Below are 25,497 nucleotides of genomic sequence, written 5' to 3' on the forward strand. Positions count from 1 at the left end.
AACAAGTTTTCATATGGATTGTAAGGATAGTTTTTCCGCAAAGTTTTAAAATAAAAAAGAAAATTTTTGATTTTATTTATTTTAAAATATCCTTACAATGGCATTTGGAAAGAAAATTGTTGCTTATAAGATTCCATTAACAGCAAGAGTGGAAACATGAAATTGATTCTTTCATTTGTGGTAATGTCTAAATTTACCAAATAAGGAAAGATTCTCATCACCCAAGTTTCAAGTGGACCGGAACTTGGAATCATGCAAGTTGTATAGCATGATGAATGAGAACTTTCAAGTTTTGGAAAAATTAAGACTAATTACTTGTTCACATGGATGTGTGAGTCAAGTAAAGGACTTAGGGATCGAGTACACATTCTTGTGCACTGATTAAGTCCACCACAAAAGATCGATAAGAAGAATCAAATTAGGCAGAAGGATAAAAGTTTCTCAAATCTGAAAAGATGGGAGAGTACTTTAGTATCATTTTTGTGATCATCTTAATGATTAAGAAACCATATCACAATTAGTTCTCTAAGGAAATCTTAGTGCATTCTTATGACTAAGAAGAGGAACTTGAATTGTTGAAGTGGTTAAATCAAGAAGATGAGTCATACTTCGTTCCAATACAAGTCTTAGAGTCATACTCCAAGATTGTAACTTGGGTGACATGTCTCAAAAGAAGGTTTAAAACACTTGTCAAATGTAAGAGTAAAAGTTTTTCTACTCTTGTACATTTGAAATTGGTAAGTTGTGATGTTTTGGATAAAACAAAGACCAACTTAGGCCAATTGGGTAAAGTGTTTTTCTTGATTAGAATCCACACTATCTCTTGGATATTTGACAAGGGAGTCTTATAGGTCAAGAGGACAGTGGGAGTCTTAAAGGTCTTGAAAGTCTCAAGAACTAATCAAGAATAAAACCTGAAGTTCTTCACTAGCACACGACTTGAGGTTTATAACCTATCGTGTTGACTTATTCTGTGCCCATTCCAGTTAAAGTTGGCTTTGCATATGAGTTCTTAGAGTTCTCAATTAGTTGCATAACAACTTGGAAGCAATGGCAGGCCCTTGAGCTGCCAGGTGGCAAGAAATTAAGATTGAGTTCAGTCCATATGAGTTTGGATTTGTCATTATCCTTGTCTTGTGACTATGATTTTGACAATTCACATGGATAAGAACACATACACCAGTAAATCTAAGTGTCATAAGGTTTCTCTCCGATTCATGAAAATGATGGTGAGGAAACACTTTCACTAAGTAGATTTTAGCTAGATAGCAATTGTGATATTTGCATTCTCAAAGTCGTTAGTGGAGCGCGTGTGGTTAACTGGCACACTAACATGGACTTGTGAGAAGTGGCAAAAAGGTCTAAACATTATGATTACGGCATCCCTCTTCATAATTGTTTAGATACACAAGTGTGCTATCTAAGGGAAGGTGTATGATTTTGATAAAGTCTTATCAAAACAATCTAGTATCAGAAATCTGAACTTTGGTAAGAAAGTCAATAAAGTATTGATTTCTAGAAGTCCAGCTGATTTCTGGGTACATGTCAAAGCTAATGGGAGCATAAGTGATATGCTAATAATCATCATGTTAGTGGGAGCATGATAATTATGATAAGTATTGCAAGCTAGCAATGTTAATTATAGAAAACAAAAGGTTTCAATTGGGAAAAAGTTGTTTTGCTATAATTAAGGGAGAGGAAATTATGCTTCATCTCAAATCTATAAGCTTAGATCATGAGGTTTTAATCATTTAGTCAAGGATATATATATGAATTTCATGTTGGAATGACTCAACATAAGGAAATTCTGTATATGAGTCCATTATTTGCGTTCTAAAATTCGATTATGATTACGGCATCCCTCTTCATAATCTGAATTATGAGAACTTGGCAAATTGAAATGGAAATGTTATAGCAAAAGACTGGTTTAGTCTTTATGTGAGACATCATGAATCGTGTCCCATATGCTTCGGATATAGGATCGATTACATGTGCTATAATCATCCGTTCTAAAATTTTCAAAAATGCCTGGGGCATTAAGAAGGGAAAAGGTTTAGAACTGGATATGACTAAAAGGATTAAACAATTGTCGAGGACAATCTAAGGTTTACCAAAGATTGGTTACTCAAGGACAATTGGAAGTATAGTGATAATTCTGGAAGGACCATATTGACATAATCTGTAAGGAGGCAACTCTTGTTCAGAAGTGATAGTCAAAATGGAATCTGGAAATGTTTCAAAGTTAGAATTTTTCAATCTGTGTAAGATTAAGGAAACTTAATGCAAGAAGGATATTTCCAAGGAACTGATCTCCTTTGGAATGCTCTGTAATGTTTGTTGTCAAGTCTTTATGACTTTGTGCATAATAATTACAAGAGGATCAATGCATATAAGTTTAGAATCTAACAGATTTCAGTAAATGGCATGAATTTGGAATTCTTGCATTTGCAGTAAGCATTTGGGAGTGTGAAAAGAGAATCATTTGAAGTAATGTTCAATTGATCTAGTTCAAAAAGTAAAGATCATAGACAAACATAGTATGCATACTTGGTGTATGGCATGACTAGTGTTTAGAAAACATAGTGTACATGCTTGGAGCATGGGAAAACTATTGTTTTAAATTCAAGAATAAAGTTGATAGCTGAAACAGTATACAATGAATAATGTGTAATCATATGGTGATAAATAAAAGGTGTTTTATTTATATTCATAAGTTCTGAGACCATATTGGATTCTATTATTATTGTGTTTCACTTTGCATGTTTTGACTTCCCGAATAAACTGGGTTATTCTTCCGGAATGACTAAGTTATTCAAACCATCCACAGTCGGTCATATGTTGGAAGTAGATATGAATTAAGACTGTCATGATGGGTTGTAGAGGTCTAAGGTGTTGGACAAGGCTACAACAATCATGAGTGCTCATAAGTTCTGAGTATTGGATTCAACCCGCGCTCGTTGGAATCACTTCATGGATTTTATCACGAGTGATCATGAGACGATAATATCTTATATTCTTCAAACCTAGAGATATGAGTTGTTACTATGAGTTGATAGTACATTGATTGCACGAAACCGCATTTGGTAACTCGGTGCTATAAAATGTGCTTTTGAGTATGATTCAACAAGTAGTAGAACAAGCCATATGAGTCGAAGTTTATCCGTTCCTTTTACCTTCGGGATAAAAGTGATATCTGTGGGCCCCTCGATGATTTGATGATGACAAATGGAAGTGCTCGGCCGGGCCAGGACTGATTTGATTTGTTCAATTAGTCAGTCGTCATAAATCGGAAATCGGGAAACAACAAATGGACAGAGAGAATGATTATAATCCATGTCTCAGTCCATATGATATCTAGAATGGAGGAATATATGATCCCTTATCTAATGGACAAGTCACTGACAAAGGTCAGAGTTTATCTACAAGGTCAGAGTTCGACAGAAGCTTTTGAGAGCTACGATTGCCAGTTGGTTCCTGAAGTCATACGCAATAATAGTTTTAGACTTATCCAAGTGGGAGACTGTTGGATTAATGTCTAAGTCCATAACTATAATTGGTAAGACTTGACCCGACTCGGCATGGTCCATTTGGGTTGCATACCATCATGCACTTGAATGAGAGAAATAAGACACTTATGGTTATTAATATATTATAAGTTCTAGTATATTAATAATAAGAATAATAAGATTATTTAATTAGTATTGATCAATAATTAATCTAGGATTAATTAAGTGATCAAAAGAAGACTAATTAAATATATGGGTTGATTGTGTAAATCATCCATACTTGTATAGTGGGCTAATGCTCCATGGATAATCAAGTTGGGCTAAAACCCATAGGATGGTCCATGGATGCTCCATGGTGTATTTGTACCCATGGATCCAAGGAAATGGAAAGCCATGACAATTAAGAGTTTACCCTAATTGTGTAACTATATAAGCATCTTATTATTGAGGAAAAATCGGCCACTAGAGATAGTGAAGAAAGGGCTAGCCGATTTTGAAGAGTGTAGATTTCTCTCAAGTCATTCCAAGTGTTTTGATGATTGTGATTCCATTTGAGGTGTCACACTTGGGGCACTAGGCACTCTAGCTTCATGAAGACATTCTACATCAAAGAGGTATGTATTCTATCTTGTTACATTCATAGTTTTTGTATGCTAGATTAGGATAATACCTTGGATGTTCTTATTTGCATGTATAATAGAGAAAACATAGATCCAAGGTATTTAGGGTTGCATGTACACTTAGGAAGTGTTAGAATGCTAAAAACCCAACAAGGTAATGCCGCCAAATCTTGAGGGCGAAGACCACTGCCCCCAACTCTAAATCGTGTGTCGGGTAATTCGCCTCGTGAGGCTTCAGCTGCCTCGAGGCATAAGCAATGACATGCCCTCTCTGCATCAATACCGCGCCCAAACCTAAAATAGACGCGTCACAGTATACCACAAAATCCTCTACGCCCTCTGGCAGGGCTAAGATTGGCGCCTCACACAACCTCTGTCTCAGAACCTCAAACGCTGCCTGCTGCTCAGGCCCCCATTGAAAGACCACAACTTTCTTGGTCAACCGTGTCAGGGGTACGACTATCTTGGAGAAGTCCTGAATGAATCTCCGATAGTAGCCTGCTGATCCCAGGAAACTCTGAATCTCGGACGGAGACTTCGGAACCTCCCACCTCATCACAGCCTCCACCTAGGCCGGATCCACCGAAATCCTATCCTGGTTGACAAGGTGTCTGAGAAACTGCACGTCGCGCAACCAGAACTCACACTTGGAGAACTTAGCGTATAAGGTCTCCCTCCTCAGGGTCTCCAACACCTCTCGTAGATTCCCCTCGTGCTCCTCCTGCGTCTTGGAATAAACCAAGATGTCGTCAATGAAAACTATCACAGACCGATCCAACATCGGTCTGCACACGCGGTTCATGAGGTCCATGAATGCGGCAGGGGCATTGGCGAGCCTAAATGGCATCACCACGAACTCATAATGGCCATAGCGCATCCAAAACGCGGTCTTCTGCACATCCTCCTCTCTGACCCTCATCTGATGATAACCCGAACGCAAATCGATCTTGGAGAACCAAGATGCTCCATGTAACTGGTCAAAGAGATCATCAATCCTCGGGAGTAGGTAACGGTTCTTCACCGTTACCTTGTTCAGCTCCCGATAATCTATGCACATACGATGCGACCCGTCCTTCTTCTTCACAAACATAATCGGGGCTCCCCAGGGTGAACTACTCGGTCTAATGAATCCCTTGTCTAACAGCTCATGCAACTGTGTAGACAACTCCTGCATCTCGGGAGGAGCCAATCGATATGGTGCCTTGGCTACTGGAGCCGCACCAGGGACTAGGTCGATCCTGAACTCTACCTGTCGCTCTGGAGGTATTCCAGGAAGATCCTTTGGGAACACATCAGCATAGTCTCGTACCACCGGAATCTTCCTCACCGTCACCTCACCCGACTCCCGGGTATCCATAACATACGCGACATATCCCGCACAACCCTGCTAAAGGTAGCGCCTAGCTCTCGCTGCTGAACATACTGTGGGTCCACACTGTGGCATCTCGCTGTGAATCACCAACTCTCCCCCACTCGGGGTCCTGATCCGCACCAGCTGCTGTGGGCAATCTATCACCGCCCCATTAGGGCTCAACCAATCCATGCCTATAATCACCTTGTTCCCACGCAACGGAATGGGAACCAAATCCACCAAGTAGCACTCCTCAAACAACCTTAGGACACAATCTCTGAACACTGATGATGCTCGCACCGATCGATCGTCAGTAATCTCTACCTCCAAAGGGCAATCCAACATGCCCGAAGACTCAGTAAACCTCTTGCTAAGCACAAGAGAAACAAACGATCGGGTGGCACCCGAGTCAAACAACACCTGAATTGGGATACCGTTCACATGGAATGAGCCTAACGCATATACACAGAGCACATATCAATATCATAACATCATGAAAATAAAATAGAGGGAAAGAATTATACCTTCACCACATCAGGTGCGGCGCGTGCTTCCTCGGTAGTCAGCTGAAATGCCCGGCTCCTCACCACTGGAGCCTCTGCCTTACCCTGCCGGCCATTAGTGATCCGCAAGGTCGCTGGAGCTGGCGCATTCACTGGCGCTGATGCTGTTATCAACCGGGGGCAGTTGGCCTTCTTGTGGCCCCTCTGGTTGTAGTGGAAACATAACAACTCAGACGTCTGAATAACCGAGTGTCACACCCCAAAACCAAGAACGGCGGAAACATTCTGGGAAGGAGGACGTCATGTAAAGTATCACAACACAGTAAAAGTAAGCAAGCAAACAACATCATCCATTGCATTAAATATATAAGTTTAATACAAGTGTGGTCTGTATAGTTATAGTCACCAAAAATAATGTAAATCAAAATAATAAGATTAGTCTTGGATGCGCTCCATCTTCTGAAAAGCTGGCATCGGTACCTGTCTACTGATGACCTGAGAATACAAGTTATTTTGAAAGAGTTTATCAGCATTAAGCTGGTGAGTTCATAAGTATTTTAGTGTCGGTGTTTGTTATCAAAACGTTTGAACATGTCTTAAGTGTAAGTTCGTAAAATGCATGTAAATGTTTGTAAGTGTTTGTAAAAGTTTGAATCTCTCAGAAAATCCTATATTTTATATTAAAGTAGCTTTCTACCAAGGCTTAACTGTTTTGTATGTTCGTTTGTTGTAAAAGTGTGTAATTTCCCAAGTGTAACTATCATTAACAAAATATAGTTTGTACATTAATGTTTAAGTGAATTAATCACTAAATATATGTAAGGGGTAAATTATTGTAGTAATGTAGTGTTGTATTATAGGAACTACTGTTGTACTAACTACCTTAAACCAGATTTATATTAAGGTATTATGTGATTTGATTGTACCATACTATCGACTGGTAACAACGACATACGAATAGTCGTAAAAACGGAATGAAGTTTGGCACACGCAGACCTGCAGGTCCGACTGTAGCTAGCAGCAAGGTGTAGGATAGTCAATCCAGTATAGATCTATACGCAAACTCATGCTCTCCCTCCAAGAGAATTATGGCTACAACTCGGGCCATGACATTTAAGGCATGCTCCGATATAGTGGATCACAATTGTTAACGTATTCATGTATAGGTAATGTAATGTTACTTGTTCTAGTATCGTTGTACATGTTCTCTTCCTAGTATAGTTGTATATGTTCTTCTTCTAGTATAGTTGTATATGTTCTTCTCCTAGTATAGTTGCATATGTACTCATAGTAATGTAATGTATATGTTCTCATAGTAATAAGTATTGACTCATGAATGAACTGACTCATTGATCTAGCAATAGTATAAGTATGATCCTGTGCTACCCCGATGGTAGTCTAATAATGATGTAACTAGTACGCATGAATATGGAAGCACTTTTATGTCTATATGTACACATGATATATAATTAATATTTAAACGACCTTCGGACGAGTACCCGATATCCTATCAGACCACATCCAAATCGAGGAAAAGGAAACAAGGTGGATAGCCTTCCTAAGTCTTTTAAACATTACTTATATAACTATACATATACGGGCATGCAATTTATAAGAAGTATAACAAAGTTTAAATAAAAGTATTTGATAAGTAAGAGAGTTTGTAAAGCAGTTTAAAGTAAAACAGTTTGAACAGTAATAAAATCATTGGTTTTATAGTTATTAATCACATGTGATTGATGTAATAACTATAAGTATTTAACTTGTATCCCCCCCCCCCCAATAAAAGCATTTAAAACATTTAAAAGTATTTCAAAGGTTAATTAAAGGGGTATGAACTCACTTGTGGTGAGTGGATTGGATTGGAGTGTCAGACACTGTGTTAGGTGGCAAACGGAGACTTGTACACACGCACGAGCCTAGTTATCATATAATGAGCATGTATATAACTAATTAGCCAAATAATAACTAATAAATTTAGTTGGGAAGTCTTGATCATGTAAACACCTTGTATAGGTGGTATAAGTCTTAAGGGTTGCATCTAAGTTGTTGTTGGACAAGGCTAAAGGGGTTTAAAGTTCCCTAGGACCTTGTATATGTGTTTACTCTTCAATAAACTCCACATAAGGAGTTTACGGTTGTAAACCCTTGAGTTTACGGCCGTAAGCTCTCAAACATGTTTACATAATTTGTTTTGAAGTGCTACTTGGTTTCTAGAATAAGTTCTACTTGGTGGTTTGATTCTTGGAAGGGTTTATGGCATAGAAACACTCCTTTGAGGAGTTTACGGCCCCAAGGCTAATTCCTTTGGAGTTTATGGCCGTAAACTCCCTTGGAATTAGAGATGGCAACGGGGGCAGGGAACACAAGGGACCTTAATCTCCATCCCCATCCCCAAATCCTCTTTCCAATCCCCATCCCCATCGGGGAATATAAATAAAACCCCATCCCCACCCCAACGGGGACTGGGGATCCCCAACGGGGAAATGGGGATTTCTTTATCTCTTTTAACATGTAAACTTTTACGTGAGAAAAAACTCTATATTTCAGTTTTACCAACATAAGTTTAAAGATTTTATAAAATATATAAGTACCCATAAATTGCATAAAAAATATAAATAAATTTTCTACTAAAGTTAAATACATACATGAAAAATCAAGTAGAAAAAAATTATCAGATTGATATTTAAGGTAAAATAGATCAACCAAAGAGAAATATATATATATATATATATATATATATATATATATATATATATATATATATATATATATATATATATATATACACGAGTTTAAATTAGATAAAAGAAAAAGCAAAAGGTATAATTTCAACCAAGTAATTACTAATGAGTTAGGTTACTTAGATCAAATTTTATGTATTATAAACTATACTATAAATATACGTTATGTATTATTTTTATATATTAATATATGTCGGGGGCGGGTCCGGGTCGGGGATTAAGGGTATCCCCATCCCTATCCCCATCCCCACTTTTTTTATTCGGGTATTCCCCATCCCCGTCCCCATCCCCGGTCAACTTGGGGATTCCCCAGTCAAAACGAGTGCGGATTTCGGGTTCCCCATTGGGTATGGGGCTTTTTGCCATCCCTACTTGGAATGATGTTTTTGATACTTTCAAGTCCCATACTCACATAGGATATATTCTAGGCAATTATTTAAGGCAAATGAAGACCCTAGGCACACTTTGGTGCCCTTTATTGATGTTCACGGCGCAAGAATATTACTAGGGCCGTAAACTCACTTTGGGGAGGTGCCTTTGATGTTTTAAAGTCCACAAATTAGCTAGGATCAAATAGGGTTTAATGTCCAAGGCTTTAGGAGTGATTAACACACTCTTTGGCCCTTGATTTTGGAGTTCACGGTCCAAGAACTTCTTGGGCCGTGAACACCCTAATCTTGGTGTTTTTGATTGTTTTCTAGTCCTAAATATACTTACAAATAAGCCTAAGTCCGTCACTTATCATGGGGAAAAGACTAGGTAGCATTTAAGCCTCATATTGGAGTTTACTCTCCAAGAACGTTCTTGGGCGGTAAACTCCCGAATCTCACAGATTTGATATGTAAACTAAGTTATTAAGCACATAATAAGCATTATAAGACAACTAGAGAAGTGTACTCACGATTTGGGGCGAAAACCCAAAGATCCGTGAGAGAGAAAATGGCTTTTCTCTAGTTGGAAATGCGAATAATGAATGAATTTGGTTCAGAATTCTATTTATAGTCCTGAGATATTTTTGGCAGAAAATATTTTTATTCTCAAAATGATTTCTAATATAACAGAGTGTTGGAATAACAGTGTTGCACAAAACCCTAGTGCATCCACTCTCCTGATATTTCCTGAAGTGTAAACCCTGAAGTACTCAAACTTATACGGAAAAGTCTGAAAATTAACTATGACTGTTATAACTTCTATTGAAATGATATTGTGTGTACATAATGGAAATTTCGGGTTGTCACATCATTCCCCCGTTAGAAGGAATTTCGTCCCGAAATTAGAATTTAAGCAAATAAGAAGTTACAAATAACTTAAGCGAAAAGATGAGGGTATTTTAGTTTCATCTGATCCTCGCGTTCCCAAGTGAATTCCAGTCCTCGCTTGGCGTTCCAGCGAACCTTCACGATCGGGATACGGCTTTGCTTCGTCTACTTGACCTCACGGTCCATGATCTCTACCGGTTCTTCCACAAAGTTGAGGCTCTCTTTGATCTCGATCTCTTCGAGTGGGATTACAAGAGTCTCGTCGGACAGACACTTTTTCAAGTTAGATACGTGGAATGTAGAATATACGTTACGGAGTTCGTTGGGTAGGTTGAGTTTGTAAGCTATGGGGGCGACTCTTGCGAGAATCTTGAAGGGTCCTATATACCTTGGATTAAGCTTCCCACGCTTACCGAAGCATATCAAGCCCTTCCAGGGTGAGACTTTAAGAAGGACTTGGTCTCCCACCTGGAATTCCAAAGGTTTCCTTCGCTTATCAGCGTAGCTCTTCTGTCGATCTAGAGGCTTTCAATCGTTCCCGGATCTGAACGATTTTCTCCGTCGTTTCCCGAATGATCTCCGGACCGGTGAGAGTACTCTCAGAAGCTTGCCCCCTAGCTAATTGGGTATCACCCACCTCAGCCCAACACAGGGGGATCTGCACTTTCGGTCGTAGAGGGCTTCAAATGGAGCAACCTTGATGCTCGTGTGATAACTGTTATTATAGGAAAACTCGACAAGGGGTAAGTGAGTATCCCATGCCTTTCTAAAGTCGATCACACAGGCTCTCAGCATATCTTCCAGTGTTAGGATGGTCCTCTCACTTTGTCCGTCGGTCTGTGGATGGTAGGTTGTGCTCATGTCCAGCCTTGTTCCCAGGGAGTGTTGTAGCGATTTCCAAAATCTTGAGGTGAACCTACTATCTCTATTGGAGATAATGGATATAGGTACACCATGTAGTCATACGATCTCCCTAATGTATGTTCTCGTAAGCTTCTCCATCTTGTCAGTTTCTTTGATAGGCAGGAAGTGTTCAGACTTGGTTAGTCTATCGACGATGACCCATATGGTATCAAGTCCACCCGTTGTCTTGGGTTACTTGGTTATGAAATCCATGGTGATCCGCTCCCACTTCCATTCTGGAATCTCTGGTTGTTGTAGTAAACCGGAGGGCTTCTGGTACTCGACCTTAACCTTTGCGCAAGTACGACATTTACTTACAAAGGTAGCAATCTCTGCTTTCATATTAGGCCACCAGTATAGCTTTTTAAGATCCAGATACATCTTATCTGAACCTGGGTGGACGGAATACCGAGTGTTGTGTGCCTCGGTCATGACCAAGTCTCAGAAACCACCGCGTTTCGGTGTCCAGATCCGGTTTATGAAATATAAGGCTCCGCCACTCTTGGCTTCTAGGTTTTTATCCATTCCTCTAAGGGATTCACTCGTCACATTTTCAGGTTGCATAGCTTCAAGCTGGGCCGCCTGAATTTGCTTAGACAAGTGCGAATGGATAGTTATTGTCAATGACTTGACTCTTCGACCAGAATATTCTTTCCGACTTAGGGCGTCTACTACTACGTTGGCTTTACCCGGATGATAACGAATTTCGCATTCGAAGTCACTGAGTAGCTCGACCCATCGTCGTTGTCTCATGTTGAGCTCTTTCTGATCGAATATGTGTTGTAAGCTCTTGTGTTCGGTAAAGATAGTGCTTTTCGTTCCGTACAAGTAATGTCTCCAGATCTTCAGAGCAAACACAACTGCCCCTAGTTCAAGATCGTGGGTCGTGTAGTTAACTTCGTGTGTCTTTAACTGTCTCGAGGCGTAGGCAATGACCTTACCTCGCTGCATCAGAACACACCCGAGCCCTTGATTCGATGCATCGCAATAGACTACGAAGTCTTCTATCCCTTCGGGGAGGGATAGTATTGGTGCGGTGCTCAAGGCTCGCTTGAGCGTTTGGAACGCTCTCTCCTGTTTCTCTTCCCAGTTAAAGGACACGCCTTTCTGGGTCAGTGTTGTAAGAGGTTTCGCAATTCGGGAGAAGTTCTGTATGAACCTGCGGTAGTAGCCAGCGAGACCTAGAAACTGCCTAATTTCTGTAGGCGTCTTCGGTGCTGACCAGTTCTCAATGGCTTTAATTTTGGATGGGTCGACGTGGATTCCCTCTTCACTTTCCAAGTGTCCTAAGAATTCGACTCTTCGGATCCAAAATTCACACTTAGAGAACTTCGCATAGAGCTTCTCCGCTCGTAAAGTTCCTAAAACTTGTCGCAGATGATCGCCATGCTCTTCCTTACTTCGGGAGTAGATCAGGATGTCATCAATGAATACAATGACGAACTGATCCAAGTAAGGTCGGCATACTCTATTCATCAGATTCATGAAGACTGCGGGCGCATTGGTCAATCCGAATGGCATCACTACGAACTCGTAGTGTCCGTAACGAGTTCGGAAGGCTGTCTTCGGAACATCCTCCTCTAGCACTCGTAACTGGTGATATCCGGATCTCAGATCAATTTTGGAAAAGTAGTTCGCCCCTTGCAATTGGTCAAATAGATCGCTATGCGAGGCAGAGGGTAACGATTCTTGACCGTTAGTTTGTTGAGTTCTCTGTAGTTTATACACATACAGAATGATCTGTCTTTCTTCTTAACGAACAGGACCGGTGCTCCCCAAGGTGAGAAACTTGGTCTTATAATGCCCTTGCTGAGCAGTTCGTTAAGTTGACCAGATAGTTCCTGCATCTCTGCTGGTGCTAATCGGTAGGGCGACTTGGCTACTGGGGTAGCTCCTGGGACTAAGTCGATTCTGAACTCGACCTGTCGTTGCAGAGGTAATCCTGGTAGCTCTTTTGGGAAGATGTCGGGAAAGTCGCTCACTACTGGAATGCTCTTTAGTTCCTTCGTTTCGAGGCTCGTATCGACGACGTGAGCAAGGAATGCGTGGTATTCTTTACGCAGATACTTCTGTGCTTGAATACTTGATATAATACGAAGACTCGCACTGGGTTTGTCGTCGTAGACGATAAGATTTTCGTTAGACGGGAGGTTTAGACGGACTGCTTTCTCGTAGCACATGATGTCGGCGCGATGAAGACTTAACCAATCCATGCCGATGATAACGTCGAAGCTTTTTATTGAGACCGGCATAAGGTCGATTGGGAATGAATGGTTATCTAGAGTTAGGGTACAGCCTAAGTATATGCTATTTGTGTTTTCTGTTTTTCCATTAGCCATTTCTACTGTGAATTGTTCTTTAAGTGTGTGTGGTTGTTTCTTAAGCATGCGAGCAAACTTATGGTTCATGAAGCTTCACTCCGCTCCACTATCGAATAGAATGCATGCATAGGAGTTATCGAGGAGGAACGTACCAGTCCCCACCGTCGGGTCAGCAACTGCTTCCCCATGGCCTATTGCTAGTACCCTCCCTGCTCCGCCAGCATTCTTCGCTTTGGGGCAGCCCCTCTTATAGTGGCCTGCTTCACCACATCCATAGCAGGTCGGGCTCGCACCAGAGTCGGGGACTTAGGTGATCGGCCTCGCCGGGGATTTACAAAAACGGACGGTGTGTCCTTTTCTGTTGCAGTTAGAGCACTGCATTTCACGGCAGGGGCCGTTGTGGTGGTAGTTGCATTGGTTGCATTTGGGCAAACTTCCGGCATACTGTCCCACCGGAGCAGTAGCAGTAGCAGTAGGGGTTATCGCGGCATGCACTGCCACAATTTGCTGCTTTTTGGCAGCTCACTGCTTCTTCTTCTTTTCGTCCTAAAGCTTCCGCTTAGCGTCATCGGGTTTTGAGGGTTCTGAGATGGCTAGAGTTGTTGTTGTTGCAGGGGTTTTGACTCCATGGTCGATGAGTCGCTGCGCCAATCGCTTGGCACTGTCGAAGGTAGCAGGGTTTGATGATAGGACATTCCCCTGATACGGAGGCACCAGCCCTCATATGTACCTCTCGATCTTTTTCCCCTTGGTGGGAACCATATTGGGGCAGAGGGCCACCAGTTCGCTGAACCTGGCGATATAGGAGACTACGTCGGAACCCTTCATGGTTAGGCTCCACAGCTCCTGCTCCAATTTCTGGATTTCGCCCCTCGGGCAGTATTCCTCAATCATGAGGTCCTTCATGGTTTCCCAACCCATGTCATTCGCCACCATGAGAGTTAGTGCCTTAACATGGACGTTCCACCACGTTAGGGCCTTTCCTTCAAAGGTGCATGCGACATATTTGACTTTGCTCGCAGCAGGGCATGAACAAATTTCGAAGACCGATTCAGTCTTCTCGAACCATTGCGAGAGGGTAATGACTCCGCCGGTCCCATGAAAGGACTTCGGCTTGTAGTTGGTGAAATCCTTGTAGGAGCACTCTCTCGAGCGCACAAGGGTTTCAACCGGAATTGGTTCAACAGGGGTTCCACCTCTACTGGCATCAGAAAAGTGATACTGAGCCATGGCAGTTGCCACTGCTGTGGCTACGGCAACATTCAGGGCTGCAGTATCGATGACCGGAGGAGGAGGAGGTGGAGGTGCAGGGTTACTCCTGGTAGATTTGCGAGGAGGCATCTTTCAACTATAAGTTTAGAAAGATGAATAAAATGGTAAGAATCAATTGTAGGTAGGGTGAGAGTAACACATGGACTAATCAACTGAGCTATTCCGGTTACGATCTCTATGCGAGAAAAGAGGTATAAGAATGTAGTATATAAGTAGCTTGTAGTAGCACAAAATACTCCTATAATATTTTAAGTTTAGGTTCTACTGATCTTCTTGCGGTATTGTTGGTAAGTTTTTAGACTTGCTAACATATAACAACCATTCTAGGGCATATGCTAATCACTCCTAGGACCAACATAGTTGATCAGGCTATGCCATTCCTAGGACTGACCATACATCCCCGAGCTTACCTGTGATATTTAACAATCATAATACTTTTGTTCTTGTCATTGTGACACTGATTTTAGTATGAATGCAAACTAGTATACTTAATTAAATATTTTAATATTTAAAGTATAGACTCTTGGTCAGAGTGTTTTAATCCCAAATGGGTTTATAGTTAGTATATCTTTTATGGTTTGATATACTTAATTCACTATAAACAATGCTCTGATACCAATCTGTCACACCCCAAAACCAAGAACGGCGGAAACATTCTGGGGCGGAGGACGTCATGTAAAGTATCACAACACAGTAAAAGTAAACAAGCAAACCACATCATCCATTGCATTAAATATATAATTTTAATACAAGTGTGTTCTGTACAGTTATAGACACCAAAAATAATGTAAATCAAAATAATAAGATGAGTCTTGGATGCGCTCTATCTTCTCAAAAGCTGGCCTCGGTACATGTCTACTGATGACCTGAGAATACAAGTTATTTTGAAAGAGTTTATCAGCATTAAGCTGGTGAGTTCATAAGTATTTTAGTGTCAGTGTTTGTTATCAAAACGTTTGAACATGTCTTAAGTGTAAGTTTGTAAAATGTATGTAAATGTTTGTAAGTGTTTGTAAAAGTTTGAATCTCTCAGAAAATCCTATATTTTCTATTAAAGTAGCCTTCTACCAAGGCTTAACTGTTTTGTATGTTCGTTTGTTGTAAAAGTGTGTAATTTCCCGAGTGTAACTATCATTAACAAAATATAGTTTGTACATTAATGTTTAAGTGAATTAATCACTAAATATATGTAAGGGGTAAATTATTGTAGTAATGTAGTGTTGTATTATAGGAACTACTGCTGTACTAACTACCTTAAACCGGATTTATATTAAGGTATTATGTGATTTGATTGTACCATACTATCGACTGGTAACAACGACATACGAATGGTCGTAAAAACGGAATGACGTTTGGCACCCGCAGACCTGCAGGTCCAGCTGTAGCTAGCAGCAAGGTGTAGGATAGTCAATCCAGTATAGATCTATACGCAAACTCATGCTCTCCCTCCAAGAGAATTATGGCTACAACTCGGGCCATGACATTTAAGGCATGCTCCGATACAGTGGATCACAATTGTTAACGTATTCATGTATAGGTAATGTAATGTTACTTGTTCTAGTATCATTGTACATGTTCTATTCCTAGTATAGTTGTATATGTTCTTCTTCTAGTATAGTTGTATATGTTCTTCTCCTAGTATAGTTGTATATGTACTCATAGTAATGTAATGTATATGTTCTCATAGTAATAAGTATTGACTCATGAATGAACTGAATCATTGATCTAGCAATAGTATAAGTATGATCCTGTGCTACAACGATGGTAGCCTAATAATGATGTAACTAGTACGCATGAATATGGAAGCACTTTTATGTCTATATATGTACACATGATATATAATTAATATTTAAACGACCTTCGGACGAGTACCCGATATCCTATCAGACCACATCCAAATCGAGGAAAAGGAAACAAGGTGGATAGCCTTCCTAAGTCTTTTAAACATTACTTATATAACTATACATATACGGGCATGCAATTTATAAGAAGTATAACAAAGTTTAAATAAAAGTATTTGATAAGTAAGAGAGTTTGTAAAGCAGTTTAAAGTAAAACAGTTTGATAAATAGTTTGAACAGTAATAAAATCATTGGTTTTATAGTTATTAATCACATGTGATTGATGTAATAACTATAAGTATTTAACTTGTATTCCCCCCCCCCCCCCCCAATAAAAGCATTTAAAACATTTAAAAGTATTTCAAAGGTTAATTAAAGGGGTATGAACTCACTTGTGGTGAGTGGATTGGATTGGAGTGTCGGATACTGTGTTAGGTGGCAAACGGAGACTTGTACACACGCACGAGCCTAGTTATCATATAATGAACATGTATATAACTAATTAGCCAAATAATAACTAATAAATTTTGTTGGGAACTCTTGAACATGTAAACACCTTGTATAGGTGTTATAAGTCTTAAAGGTTGCATCTAAGTTGTTGCGGGACAACGCTAAATGGGTTTAAAGTTCCCTAGGACCTTGTATATGTGTTTACTCTTCAATAAACTCCACATAAGGAGTTTAAGGTCGTAAACCCTTGAGTTTACGGCCATAAGCTTTCAAACATGTTGACATAATTTGTTTTGAAGTGCTACATGGTTTCTAGAATAAGTTCTACTTGGTGGTTTGATTCTTGGAAGGGTTTAGGGCATAGAAACACTCCTTTGAGGAGTTTACGGCCCCAAGGCCAATTCCTTTGGAGTTTACGGTTGTAAACTCCCTTGGAATGATGTTTTGGATGCTTTCAAGTCCCGTACTCACATAGGATATGTTCTAGGCAATTGTTTAAGGCAAATGAAGACACTAGGCACACTTTGGTGCCCTTTATTGATGTTCACGGCCCAAGAATATTACTAGGGCCGTAAACTCACTTTGGGGAGGTGTCTTTGATGTTTTAAAGTCCACAAATTAGCTAGGATCAAATAGGGTTTAATGTCCAAGGCTTTAGGAGTGATTAACACACTCTTTGGCCCTTGATTTTCGAGTTCACGGTCCAAAAACTTCTTGGGTAGTGAACACCCTAATCTTGGTGTTTTTGATTGTTTTCTAGTCCTAAATACACTTACAAATAAGCCTAAGTACGTCACTTATCATGGGGAAAAGACTAGTTAGCATTTAAGCCTCATATTGGAGTTTACTCTCCAAGAACGTTCTTGGGCGGTAAACTCCCGAATCTCACAGATTTGATATGTAAACTAAGTTATTAAGCACATAATAAGCATTATAAGACAACTAGAGAAGTGTACTCATGATTTGGGGCGAAAACCCGAAGATCCGTGAGAGAGAAAATGGCTTTTCTCTAGTTGGAAATGCGAATAATTAATGAATTTGGTTCAGAATTCTATTTATAATCCTGAGATATTTTGGGTAGAAAATATTTTTATTCTCGAAATGATTTATAATATAACAGAGTGTTGGAATAACAGTGTTGCACAAAACCCTTGTGCATCCACTCTCCTGATATTTCCTGAAGTGTTAACCCTGAAGTACTCAAACTTATACGGAAAAGTTTGAAAATTAACTATGACTGTTATAACTTCTATTGAAATGATACTGTGTACAGACTGGAAATTTCGGGTTGTCACACCGAGGTAGGGGTAGTACAATCCCTGCTAAAGTGCCCCGCCTTGCCGCACTTATAGCAGCCTGAAGATCCCAATCTGCATGCCCGCTCATGTAGCCTGACACATTTTCTGCAGCGGTCCGGTCCCGACTGGCCTTTCGGCCTACCATCTGATCCCTTGGGCTTCTTCCCCGAAGCCCCTTCCGTGACCTACTCCTCCTCTGCCTTCCTCTTCCGGATGTGCTCCAGATCTATCTCCCATTCCCTTGCCCTGGCAATCATAGAGTCCAGGGTAGGGCAAGCTAAAAAACTGACATGCTCCCGAATATCAGCTCGTAGCATGTCATGATAGCGGGTCCTCCTCATATCCCCATCACCTGCATACTGGGGCACCAACAACGCCCTCTCCCGGAACTTGGCAGTGATCTCTGCCACAGTCTCCATCGTGTGCCTCATATCCAAAAACTCCCTGCCCAGCTGCTGAAGCTCGACAGCCGGCGCAAACTCTGCCCTGAACCTGGTCACAAAGTTCGACCAGGTCATAGCCTCAACAGCCGAGGCTCCCAATGAGTCACCGACAGACTCCCACCAATCTCTATCTTGGTCTCGTAAACATCCTGTTGCATATCTCACCTTTGACCCCTCGGGGCAGAAGCTAGTCAACCGCCTGGCAGCTATGGGGTCCTTCGTCCCATGGAAATCTGGCACACCACTACCCCTGAAGTCCTTAAAGGACAGTGTGCGAGATCCTGACTGGCCAGATGCCATGTCACTTCTGAATGCTCTGAGGCGATCCTCCATCAGCTCAACTATCCCTTCCTTGATCGACCCGAAAATGATGGGGGTCGACTCAAGGATGCCTCTGGTGATCTCTGACAAGATAAACTCGCATAGCCTCTCATGTGCTGGTTCGGAACCTGATCCCTCTCCAGAACTGCCAATTGCTGGCCTCTGATGTAGTACCACCATTCTGCAATACATACAGGAAACTATTAGTGATACTTATATCTTTAAAGGGATCACATCTATTACAAGTTCCCCTGTCTTGTCTTAGCCTTCCCTAAGTCGGGTACGGATCCTCTGCTTCTAGTAGTACGAGCCCATACTACCTTCCACATCTATCCATACCTTTTTTAAAGATTGCCATGACTCCACCAGATCCCTTTTACCACTGCTGATCTCTACTACTATTATCCTAGGCTTACCCTAGGAAACCTCTGACTCCACCCAAACTGGTCCTTAGTTGCTGAAGGTCTCTTTGTAATGCCAATTAGCCATTACCTGAATACAATCACATGCAACGAGGCTCGGATAATCCTTAGAGTAAGGGACTCTTCCCCACAACGGTTAGGACTCAAACAAGAGCTACGCCATAGGGTCATATCCAACACTCTGAGATTATTCAACCCTGATCACATATGACTTTAACGTATTCACCTAATAGCTAACTCCCATCACTTAAGGCCCACAAAGCACAAAGAAAACAAAATTCGGACAAAAGGAAACAATCTCAAGCAACTAGCATACAATGCTAAGCTCATACTATCAGGCATAACCTAAACAGGCTATCCTACTGATGTCTACTCAAATCTAGCATGCAACTCTCATAAGCTAAATCATATAAAGCAGGCACATAAGGCATCACTCCAAAATCCTTAGTCCTATTCTAGCATGATGTGCTACTGAATCTGATAAACATAATATAACATTGTATGGGTACTTTGGGGAATACTTACTTGAGCTCGGACGGTCGCGCACATCACACACTTCGTTCTTCTTCAAAACTCTTAACTTAACTTGTAGAAAACATTTTCCCTTTTTAAAATCTTTTAGTCCCTCGATTTGAGTTCAGACACCCCCGAGGGTGTGTCCGAATCCCTCAAACCAGGGCTCTGATACCAACTTGTAACGACCCAAATTTCACGCCCAAAAATTTCATTTAAATTAAGTAGTTTGTAAAACATTTGTAGTAAAACGTCATACGATCATATCATTTCAATTAATATATCTCGTGTCTAAATACCCAACACATGAAAATAGTAATAGTCTCAAAGTACAATCCCAGAATATATCATAATGCGGAAAACCAAAGTGTGTGTGTATGATGTGCCGCTACTGCGCCGACTCCTTCCCCTTCGCTGAAGAGGTACCTGAAACAAAACTGAAAACTGTAAGCACGAAGCTTAGTGAGTTCCCCCATGGTACCACATACCATACAATCATATCACATACATACTGCCAGGCATTTCTGGGGTGCCCGACCTACCCGGTACGACCATTCTGGGGTGCCGACCTACCCGTGTCAAGCCATTCTGGGGTGCTGACCTACCCGTGTCGAGCCATTCTAGGGTGCTGACTACCCATCGGTCCGAACAATCGAACCTCAGGGGCTGGTCCCCTCCTAATACCTCTATCGCATATAACATACAAGTCAGCATACAAACATATCATCACATACTGTCAGACGTATTTGGGGTGTCTGACTACCCTTCGGTCCATACAACATATCATGCTAGCGTATAACATATCAGGTAGTAGCAAACCTAGATGATATCACAAAGACAATCACCTAACATACGAACCCTACTGGTGGGCCGGCATTGTGGCCGTAGACCCACCGCTACTGGAAGGTAACTCACCTCGAAGTAGCTGCTGATTTGCGCAGGAATTGTCTGTTTGCTGCTGTTGCTCCGGAAATCCTCCGGCTACAATTCCTACGAAACACTCAATCAAACACTGCTAACCGCCCTTAGGGTAAAATGACCATTTTAACCCTAACCAAGTTAAAAGTCAAAGTCAAAGTCAACTTCCAGTTGACCCGACTCGCCGAGTTGGCTCGCTAACTCGTCGAGTCCCTATCCGGTCGATTGTCCTCACTCCCTACCCTACTCGTCGAGTTAGGCATGACTCGACGAGTTCTCCTTACATACAAATATCCAATAGTCCTTCATTCGACTCGCCGAGTTGTATGAACAACTCGTCGAGCCCATCTTCATATGATGAACACTCTTGTCGGTGGCTCGCCGAGTTGTATGAACAACTCATCGAGTTTGTTCTTGAGGCAAGAAGGTTGCCTTGGACTCGCCGAGGAAGGGCATTAACTCGCCGAGTCCCTCCGTTACTGAGTCTGGCTTCCGATTCACTGATCCCACTTATAGCTCACTGATCCAACTCGGCATAACTCAAAAAGGGAAAAATCGGGGACTCGCGACTCGACTCGCCAAGTCCGAAGAACGAATTGCCGAGTCGCCTGCAAGCAATCACTATATACTTGATTCTGCTTGAATCATTGCATTCCATTCATGGATCTGGGTTCTTAGGGCTTGATTATAACGTAAAGTTTCCAACTTTACGTATAAATAAACACCAATGAAGGTTTTAAGGCTCAAAATGCACTAAAAGAGTAGATCTAGGGCTTCCATGCAATATGGTTCCATAAAGGTAGTAGATTCGAGCTCCTAGAGCCCAACCATGCCTAGATCCGAAGTCCCTTAACACTATAAGCTCATTACTCAAAGATTAAGACTAGAAGAGGCCTTAAAATGACTATCATAAGCTCTTAATGAGATAATAATGAAGGAACATAGAGGGTTTTGAGTCTAATACCTCTAGAAGCTCTGAAATGGCATAAAGATTCTGGATCTTCTTCCTCTCCTCTTGATCTACCTTCTTCTTCTCTCCAAAACTTCAAGGAATTTCACCAAAAGCACTCAAATTACCAAAAGAGGGGTTAGGGCTTCGAGAGGGAGTGTTCTGGACGCAATGGGTGCCGTTGTGAGGCACAAAACGATGTTTAAATAGGGTGCAACCCTTTGAAATTAGGGTTTCTTCCAGACTGGCGGACTCATCGAGTCCAGGATATGGACTCGTCGAGTCGCCAACTTAAACGCGCTCGAAATCCCGACCCTACTCGGCGAGTCGGGCCTACAACTCGCCGAGTTCCAGCTAAAAAGGCAAAAATACTTAGTTTAAATTACATACCAGGAACCAGGTGCTACATAGGTACAACCTCATCCTCTTTCATGTCTATTACCACAAAGTCGATTGGAAAAACAAATTTTCCAATATTTACCTATATATCTTCAATTATGCCTTGAGGATAAGTCACCGAACAATTTTCCATATGAATTTTCATCCTTATGGTCTTCAATTCTGGAACGTTGTGCTTCTGATAAAACGAATTCCGGATTAAGTTTATATTAGCTCCATAATCGACCAACGCAAGTGTCTTCATGTTATTTCCTAACTCACAAGGTAAAGTAAGGCATCCAGGATCTCCCATTTTCTTTGGTACTCCTTCCGTAATTACCATTGAACATTGTTCACTAAAAAACCACCTTGGAATTCTTCTCTAATTGTTGGCGAGTGTCTAGGAGGTCTTGAATAAATTTTGTGTATTCAGGAATTTTGGCTAAGGCTTCAATAAATGGGGTATTAATTGCAATACCCTTGACTTGTTGCATAAACTTCTTATATTCTTGTTCCAATGGATGTACTCTAGCTTGAGAAGGAAATGGTAATGGAGGTTGATATGGCTTGATAAGAGAAGAAAATTATCGATCAGTCTGATCCCAAGACATGAGTGGTTGTTCCTCAAGTCATCTGAACTGGGCACCAGAACAATTTTTTCTTTAATCTTCTTTCTTTTTGGTCGTAGATCGGGCTGCTTTGTGTCTTCATTTAACGCCTCTAAAAAATCAGAGATGGTGTCTTCTTCAGTAGATATGGACATTATATGAGGTTGCGCCTTTGATCGAGAATTTTAGGAGGTAATCATTCGTTAACTAGTGTAATTAATTGCCCGAGTTGAGTCTCAATGTTTTTTATGGACGCTTGTTGGTTTCTAATGGTAACATCAGTTGCATTGTGTTGTTTTTTTAGAAGCCTCGATGAACCTATTAATCATAAACTCAAAGTCTATCTTCTTCTCGGGCGGTGGTTGTTATTTTTAGTAGAAGCCTTGTCCAGTTTGCCAATATTTTTCTTCTTTTTGCTTATTGTATTCTTCATATGGCAACCATTCTTTCGTTGTCTTTCTCCAATCTTCATCAAAACGGTCTCCACTCGAATAACAAATTTGAACCCTTCTATTCCCACTTGCTTCTAAATGGAAATCCTTGGTAAAGTGTAGATCATTGCATTTTCCACAACCCACACATATTGCGTGTATAAATTGATCAATTTTCTTCGTTCTTCGATCCATTTTATTTAACATTGCAAAAATTGTCGCCATGTCTTCCGAAGCACCATTTCCAATTCCCTTTGCTCCGTCTTGTCAAGGGTTGTAGTATTCTCTTGAATGCTTTGAAAACTCTTCTATTAGCTCTTCAATGGTAGCGAGATTCTTCTTTGTAAGAGGTCCTTGAGAATCGAGGAGTTGCCTTGTCATCACGTTTACCCCATCATAAAATATAGATACTTCTTGTTGCTCATTAAGATCATTTTGGGGACAATTTCTTAGTAATCCCTTTTATCTTTCCCATGCTTCATATAAAGATTCCCTCGCTTGTTGCTCAAAATTGGCTATGACCTTCTTAAGTTTAGAAACCTTCAATGGTGGGCAAAATTTTTGTAGGAATTCTTCACGTATTTGTTCCATGTTGTAATTGCACCCGGTGGGAGTGTGTTCAACCAATCTTTAGCCGCTCATTTGAAAGTTATTGGAAGCATTCTTAACAACACCATTTCTCTTGGTACATTAGGAATATTAAAATAATCGGCGATGTCATTGACTTTATCAAGGTGTTTGTATGAATCTTCATGATATTTTCCATAGAATAGGATATCTTTTAGCGCGGAAAGGATGTGTCCCTTGCGCTCAAAGTTTGCAGTAGAGGGAATTTTGGGTTGCACAAGGCCGAGACCGGTGTCCTCATGAATTCTCTTCTTGTATGCCTCCATCGTCATGTCAGCAATGTTTTCCATGTTGTTTTTGGGCTCGCTTTCGGGTTCACTACTTTTGTCTGATTCTGTTTTGGGCTCGCAACCAACTTCCTTTTTGTTAGGAGTCTTCTCAAAGCTTTCAAACTTGTTTTCGTTTATCGACTTGTTGCTTGATTCTCCAATGTGTATGTTCTTCTTTTTATGAAATGCTGACTCTGGATTGTCAAATGGTGTCTTCGATTCGCGGGTCATATACTATTGAAACAAAACAAAAACAAAAACGTAAAAATGAACTAAAATAAAATAAAATAAGATGAGATTGCAGGTCTCACGTCGTGAGCGTGTATGCTCACGTTGTGAGGACTGAAATTCAGGAAATTTAAACTAATGTAGAAAATTAACTTTTTTTTTGTTAGTTTTACCCCACAAAAATGATCGATTAATCTAAAGAAATTAAACTAACAATTGAAATAGCCGTTCACCGACAATGATGCCAAAAACTTGATGTGCACAGATTATACTAATCTAGCTTTAAATTTGTAAACCTAACTAATTATCTACTAATGCATCTATAGGTAGTGTACCTATTCAGTTTATAGAATAGTAAATTAAGTTGGTTATCGAACTCAGGGAATAGATTTAGCTAATAATTTAACTACTAAAAATTAATTTGAAAACATGTAACTAGAATAGTAAAGTAAGTTGGTTATCGAACCTGTTTGATCAAGTCACGATCTGAAGGCACCATGTATCCTATGGATGTCTCTCTCATCATTGGAAAACCACAGTTGTGTTTTCTCTCCAAAGTTGTATCCAAAGTTAGATGGTTATGGCACCTCAAGCTCGCTCATCTCAACTTCAAGTATATCAACACCTTGGTTACTGGAGAGCTAGTCAGAGGATTACCCATTCTCAAGTTCAGCAATGACACTCTATGTCCCGCTTGTGAATGTTGTAAGCAGTCCAAGGCAAGTCACCCCATGGTGATTGACTCGTCAATATCTGACCACTTGAACTTCTACACATTGATCTTTGCGGTCCATCAACCGTAGCCAGTCTTCATCACAAAAAGTACATACTGGTTATAGTTGATGACTTTACTCGATTCACTTGGGTATTCTTCCTCAGACTCAAATCCGAAACACCTCAGATTCTCATCAACTTCATCAAAGAAATAGAACTCCATATCAAGCTGCCTGTTAGACGCATCCGCAGTGATAATGGAACCGAATTCTCTAACCATCCACTCAACAGCTTCTTGGTGTCTAAAGGTATCACTCACAACTTCTCAGCTCCTTATACACCTCAACAAAATGGTGTAGTAGAGAGAAGGAACCGTACTCTAGTTGAAGCAGCCAAATCCATGCTCAACTTCGCACACCTTCCTCTTTACTTCTGTGCTGAAGCCGTAGCAACTACATGCTTTGTTCAAAACCGAAGCATCGTGTGCAAACACCTCAATAAAACACCATATGAAGGTTTCAACAACCAGAAACCAAATGTCCATTTCTTTCATATCTTTGGGTGTAGATGTTTTGTGATCAATAACAGAGATCAACTTAACAAATTTG

General features: G+C 40.7%; 1 non-coding gene across 1 annotated transcript; it reads left to right on the plus strand.

Moving 5' to 3' along the window:
• Positions 1-23,478: 23,478 nt before the first annotated feature.
• Positions 23,479-23,585, plus strand: LOC111906720 (small nucleolar RNA R71). The gene has a single exon (XR_002855311.1). It is a non-coding gene; the product is annotated as a small nucleolar RNA R71 (small nucleolar RNA).
• The last annotated feature ends 1,912 nt before the right edge of the window (positions 23,586-25,497 follow it).

This window comes from Lactuca sativa, chromosome 8 (assembly GCF_002870075.4).
Source record: "Lactuca sativa cultivar Salinas chromosome 8, Lsat_Salinas_v11, whole genome shotgun sequence".
Taxonomy (NCBI): domain Eukaryota; kingdom Viridiplantae; phylum Streptophyta; class Magnoliopsida; order Asterales; family Asteraceae; genus Lactuca; species Lactuca sativa.